At 33.0% G+C, this 7,231-nt stretch overlaps 1 non-coding gene across 1 annotated transcript; it reads right to left on the reverse strand.

Annotated features, from left to right (window-relative positions):
- Positions 1-3,266: 3,266 nt before the first annotated feature.
- LOC131813296 (U6 spliceosomal RNA) lies at positions 3,267-3,373 on the reverse strand. Its single transcript, XR_009346721.1, has one exon. It is a non-coding gene; the product is annotated as a U6 spliceosomal RNA (small nuclear RNA).
- Between the last annotated feature and the right edge of the window lie 3,858 nt (positions 3,374-7,231).

Below are 7,231 nucleotides of genomic sequence, written 5' to 3' on the forward strand. Positions count from 1 at the left end.
AAACAAACTGAGGGTTGCTGGGGGGAGGGGGTTTGGGAGAAGGGGATGGGATTATGGACATTGGGGAGGGTATGTGCTTTGGTGAGTGCTGTGAAGTGTGTAAACCTGGTGATTCACAGACCTGTACCCCTGGGGATAAAAATATATGTTTATATAAAAAATAAAAAATTTAATATTTAAAAAAAAAAATCTCTGAACAAACAAAAGCCCCAGGCCAGATGGCTTCCCAGGGGAATTCTACCAAACATTTAAAGAAGAAATAATTCCTATTCTTCTGATACTGTTCCAAAAACATAGAAATGGAAGGAAAACTTCCAAACTCTTTTTTCTGAGGCCAGCATCACCTTGATCCCCAAAACAGACAAGGATCCCATCAAAAAAGAGAACTACAGACCAATATCCTTGATGAACACAGATGCAAAAATTCTCACCAAAATACTAGCCAATAGGATTCAACAGTACATTAAAAGGATTATTCACCACGACCAAGTGGGATTTATTCCAGGGCTATAAGGTTGGTTCAACATCTGCAAATCAATCAATATGATACAACATATTAATAAAAGAAAGAACAAGAACCATATGATACTCTCCATAGATGCTGAAAAAGCATTTGACAAAGTTCAGTATCCCTTCCTGATTAAAACTCTTCAAAGCGTAGGGATAGAGGGCACATATTATCATTATTATCAAAGCCATCTATGAAAAACCCACTGCAAATATCATTCTCAATGGAGAAAAACTGAATACTTTTCCGCTGAGGTCAGGAACACGGCAGGGATGTCCGTTATCACCACTGCTATTCAACATCGTACTCGAAGTCCTAGCCTCAGCAATCAGACAACAAAAAGAAATTAAAGGCATCCAAATTTTGCCAAATTGGCAAAAGAGAAGTCAAACTATCACTGTTTGCAGATGATATGATCCTGTATGTGGAAAACTTAAAGGACTCCACTCCAAATCTTCTATAACTTGTATAGGAATTCTGTAAAGTGTCAGGATATAAAATCAATGCACAGAAATTGGTTGCATTTTTTTGATACCAACAAGACAGAAGAAATAGAAATTAAGGAGTGAATCCCATTTACAATTGCACCCAAAATCCTAAGATACCTTGGAATAAACCTAACAGAAGAGACAAAGAATCTATACTCAGAAAACTCTAAAGTACTCATGAAAGAAATTGAAGAAGACAAAAGAAATGGAAAAATGTTCCATGCTCCTGTATTGGAAGAACAAATATTGTGAAAATGTCTATGCTACCTAAAGCAATCTACACATTTAATGTAATCCCTATCAAAATCCCATCCATTTTCTTCAAAGAAATGGGGCAAATAATCCTAAAATATATATGGAACCAGAAAATACCTTGAATAGCCAGAGTAATATTAAAAAAGAAAGGCAAAGTTGTTGGCATCACAATTCCAGACTCTATTACAAAGTTGTCATCATCAAGAGAGTAGGGAACTGTCACAAAAACAGACATAGAACAATGGAACAGAAGAGAGAGCCCAGAAATACACCCTCAACTCTATGGTCAACTAATCTTCAACAAATCAGGAAGGAATGTCCAATGGAAAAAGACAGCCTCTTCAACAAATGGTGTTGGGAAAATTGAACAGCCACATGCAGAAAAATGAAATTGGACCATTTCCTTACACCATACATGAAAATAGACTGGAAATGGATGAAGAAGCGTAATGTGAGAAAGGAATCCATCAAAATCCTTGAGGAGAGAACAGGTAGCAACCTCTTTGACCTCAGCAGCAGCAACTTCTTCCTAGGAACATCGCCAAAGGCAAGGGAAACAAGGGCAAAAATGAACTATTGGGATTTCATCAGATCAAAAAGCTTTTGCACAGCAAAGTAAACAGTTAACAAAGCCAAAAGATAACTGTTAGAATGGGAGAAGATATTTGCAAATGACATACCAGATAAAGGGCCAGTTTCCAAAATCTATAAAGAGCTTATCAAACTCAAACCCCTAAGAACAAATAATCCAATGAAGAAATGGGCAGATGACATGAACAGACATTTCTGCAAAGAATACATCCAAATGGCCAACAGACACATGAAAAAATGCTCCACATCACTCGGCATCAGGGAAATACAAATCAAAACCAGAATGAGATACCACCTCACACCTTTCAGAATGGCTAAAATGAACAAGTCAGTCAATGACAGATGCTGGCGAGGATGTGGAGAACGGGGAACCCTCCTACACTGTATGTGGGAATGCAAGCTGGTGCAACCACTCTGGAAAACAGCGTGGAGGTTCCTCAAAAAGCTGAAAATAGAACTACCCTATGACCCAGTGATTGTATTACTGGGTATATACCCTAAAGATACAAACGTGGCATTCTGAAGGGGCACATGCACCCAAATATTTATAGCAGCAATGTCTACAATAGTTAAACTATGGAAAGAACCTAAATGTCCTTCAACAGATGAATCAATAAATAAGATGTGGTATATATGTACAATGGAATACTATGCAGCCATCAAAAGAAATGAAATCCTGCTATTTGTGGTGACGTGGATGGAACTAGAGGGTATTATGCTTGGCGAAATAAATCAATCTGAGAAAGACAACTATCATATGATCTCCCTGATATGATGAAGTGGAGATGCAACATAGGCGGTTTGGGGGGTATGAAAAGAAAAATAAAAGAAGATGGGATTGGGAGGGAGACAATCCATAAAAGATTGAATCTCACAAAACAGACTGAGGGTTGCTTTGGGGAGGTGTTTTGGGAGAGAATGGTGGGGGTATGGACATTGGGGAGGGCATGTGCTATGGTGAGTGATGGTGAGTGCTGTGAAATGTGTAAACCTGGTGATTCACAGACGTGTACCCCTAGGGATAAAAACACATTATATGTTTATAAAAAATTAAAAAAATAATTTTAAAAATCCATTAAAAAAACACATATTGCAAGCCCAGAGCTAATCTCATATTCAATCAATAAAGTTTGAAAGTTTTCCCCTTAAAGATCAGAAACAAGACAAGTGTGTCCACTTCCACTACTCTCATTTGACATAGTACTGGATGTCCTAGCCAGAGAAACAAGGAACACAAAGAAATAAAAGATTCCAAAAAAAAAAAAAAAGGAAGAAGTAAAATTTTCTTTTTTTGGATAACATGAACTTACATGAAAAAGAGCCTAAAAACTTCACAAAAAAATTTGGATAAACAAATTTAGTAAAGCTGCCAAATACAAGATCAATATATAAAAGACAAGAATTTTGTTTTGTTTCATTTTTTTTTTAATATGGAACGCTTCCCAGTTTTTAATGTCATCCTTGTTCAGTGATCACGCTAATCTTCTCTGCATCATTCCAATTTTAGTATATGTGCTGCCAAAGTAAGCACAAGACAGGATCATATTAACACTCTAATGATGAACTATCTGAAAAAATAAAGAAAACAATCTAATTCACAATAGCATCAAAAATAATAAAATACTTAGGAAAAGATTTAACTAAGAAGATGAAAGATCTGTACCGCATAAACTATGACATTGATAAAGAAATTGAAGGAGACACAAATGGAAAGATAGCTCATATTTATGAATGGTAAGAATTAACATTGTTAAAATGTCCATGCTACCGAAAACCATCTGTAAATCAAATTCCTATCAAAAATCCAATATTAGGGGCGCCTGGGTGGCTCAGTGGGTTAAGCCGCTGCCTTCGGCTCAGGTCATGATCCCAGGGTCCTGGGATTGAGCCCCACATCAGGCTCTCTGCTCAGCAGGAAGCCTTCTTCCTCTTCTCTTTCTGCCTGCCTCTCTGCCTGCTTGTCATCTCTCTCTGTCAAATAAATAAATAAATAATCTTTAAAAAAATCCAATATTGTTTTTTTACAGAAGTAAGTAAAGAATCCTAAAATTTATGAGACCATGAAAGACAACAAATAAAGCAGTTCTGAGAAAGAATGAAGAAGAGAAATTACACTTCTTGATTTGAAACTATACTACAAAGTCCTCATGCTCAAAGCAATAAAGTATACTGGCATAAAAACAGACCAATAAACAAGTAGAACAGAATTGAGAGTCCAGAAATAAATCCTTTCATACAGTCACCTAATATTTGACAGGGGCCAACATATGTAATGGGTAAAGATAGTCTGTTCAATAAATGATATTTAAAACTGAATAGTCACATAAAACAGTATGAAACTGGAACCTTATATCACTCATAAGTCGTAACTTGAAATAGATTAAAGACTTAAAGGTGATGCATGAAACTACATTTCCTAAAGGAAAACATAGGAAAAATTCTCCTTGACATTGGCCTTGCCAATATTTTTTTGGATACCAGACCAAAAACACAAGCAAAAAAAGCAAAAATAAATAAATGGTATTACATCAAACTAAAGTTTCTGCATTGCCAAAAAAAAAAAAAAAAAAAGAGAGAGAGAATGAAAACACAATCCAAAGAATGTAAAAAAATACTTACAAATCTTATATCTGAAAAGAGGTTAATAACCAACAGATACAAATAGAAAAATATATATAATTTAAAAAATATCAAAAGGATCTCAATAGACTTTTTTTCAAAAAAGTTATATAAATGACCAACAGGAGCATTAAAAAGTGCTCAATGTAAAAACTCAGGACAAAGTCATTATGTTGTTGTTGTTGTTTACCTCTGAAAAACACAGCAAGATATTACTACCTATTAGAAAAATATATACTACCAAAAAATTAAAACTAACAAATTTTGGTAAATATTGGGGAAAATGGGGAACTTATGCATTGTGATAGGGATATAAATTTGTATGGAATACAGTATGGAGATTATTCATATTATTAAAAGTAAAATTACCATATGATTCAGTAATCCCACTTCTAGATATATATCTAAAGGAAACGAAGTCACTATTCGAAGACATATCTGCACTCTTATGTTCATTATAAAATTATTAACTCTAAGCAAGAGATGGAAATAACTTCAGTATCCATTAATGGATGAATGAATAAAATAAGTATGGTAAATATATACTATGGAATACTACTTAACCATGAAAAATTAAGAATTACTGCCATTTACAACAGCATGGATGGATCTTGAAGGTATTATACTAAGTGAAATATTTCAAATATTTTATATATATATTTTTAGTTTATGTATTATGATATCCCTTACGTACAGAATCTGAAGAAAAGACAAACTAATGGAAACTTAGAGTTGAGTTGACAAAGGGTGAACCTGGGGTGGAGTAAGGTAGTCAGAGGGTACAAACTTGCAACTATAATATGAAAAAGTTCTGGGGAGCTAATGTACAGCATGATGATCATAGTTAATAATATATACATACTTTTTTAAATTGTGCTTCCCTTTATTAAACTTTGCATATATCACATTCTTACAAGTTGAAAGTTTATAGCAATCTTGTATAAAATAGGTCTGCTCCCACCATTTTTCTAACAACATTTGTTCATTTTGTGTCTCTCTGTCACATGTTGGTAATTCTTGCAATATTTCAAGTTTTTTCATTATTATTGTATTTGTTATGGTGATCTGTGATTAGTAATTATGACCCACTGAAAACTCAGAACTAGTTTACTTAAGGTATATACATTGTTTTTCTTTAAAGACATAATGCTTTTGAACAGTACAGTATAGTGTTTATTTTTTATATGCACTGGGAAACATAATTTTTTATATGCACTGGGAAACCAAAAAATAATAATAATAATTTGACTTAGTTAATTGAGATAATCACTTTATTGAGGCAGTCTGGAACAAAACCCACAAGACCTCTGAAGTTTATCTCTACTGTACTATATACATAAAAGTTGCTAAGAGAGTAGATCTTAAAATTCCTTACCATACATGCATAAAAAACAGTGGCAACTATACGAGATAGTAGATGTATTAACATTTTTATGTAGATTATATTGCAATACAGATGTATACCAATTTATCAAATTGTACAAAATTTACACAATGTTAAAAGTTTGCAATGTTATAAGAAATCATTTCTTAAATTTACAAATTATAATATGTCAATTTTTTTCAATAAATCGGGAAAATACTTTTTGTAGAATTAATCTATTTTTCAAAAAAGGAAGTAAGGAAGTAGAAACTGCAACTAACTCTGAAATAATAGAATATAAAATCCATTTCCGTTATATACACTGGGACAAAAACTATTAGTTTACAATGAAGGAATACTTATGAAGCATGAAGGATGGTCTATAAATAAGGCTGAAAGAGCTCAGTTTTAAGGTTTAAATTTAAAATCTTCTTTTGAAATACTAAACTGACCACCCAGTTTTCCAAACATAAATGTCTTAACTGCATGAATTTATTTCATACAACTCTATCATCTAGTTTCATAAGAAAGCAGCATGCAAATTTTGAATAAGACAGACTTGCTTAAGTTTCTTTATGTTCAACAGTAAAGGATACCTCCCTAAAAATGAATAGAAGAGAAATCATCATATTATTATGATAATTATTATTCATAATGAGATTCATATTGAATTAGGGATTATATATCCTCAGAGGGGGTAAAGTAAAATGAAATTTATTTTGGCAAATGTGTCTATGAATAGTCAATACAATGCCTCAATATAAATGAATATTACCATTTTGAACAATTTAATTACTATTATTAGAATTATTATAAGTATAAAAATAGCTATCATTTTAGCATGGAATATGAGACTCTCATGCTCCATGCTGCATCACATCCACACAACAACTCTGCATAATAAGTATTATCATCACCATTTCATGGGTGAAAAAACTGAGGCTAACACATTTAGATAACTGGTTTATGATTACATGGCTAGTAAAGATGCATCACACTAATTTAGGCTTTATGATTTCAGAATTGGACTCTTTCCACTGCACATTCTATTACTCTGTAAATACTTGGCCTGTTTTCATTTAGTTCTTTAATTTTATTCATGTGGTGATGACTTAAAGCTTCATTTAAAGGAAGCTTAAAAAATTCATTTAACCAAAAGCTCCCAAGAATTAAAAATGTCATGGATCTAATGTAGACATGGATATCATTAGTTAATGGGTAACTATATATTTTCCACTCTAGGGAGATAACAATCAGAGTATTTTTCTAAGTTTTAGTCTCTCAGTGTTAAAAAAGAATTTGTTAAAATAGAAATATTTAGACAAAGGTGATCAAAAGTCTGGATCAGGTCACGTTAAGATAAATATTAGGAAACTGAGGAAACAAATGGAGATTTGAACACTGAGA

Source organism: Mustela lutreola, chromosome 12 (genome assembly GCF_030435805.1).
Source record: "Mustela lutreola isolate mMusLut2 chromosome 12, mMusLut2.pri, whole genome shotgun sequence".
Lineage (NCBI taxonomy): Eukaryota > Metazoa > Chordata > Mammalia > Carnivora > Mustelidae > Mustela > Mustela lutreola.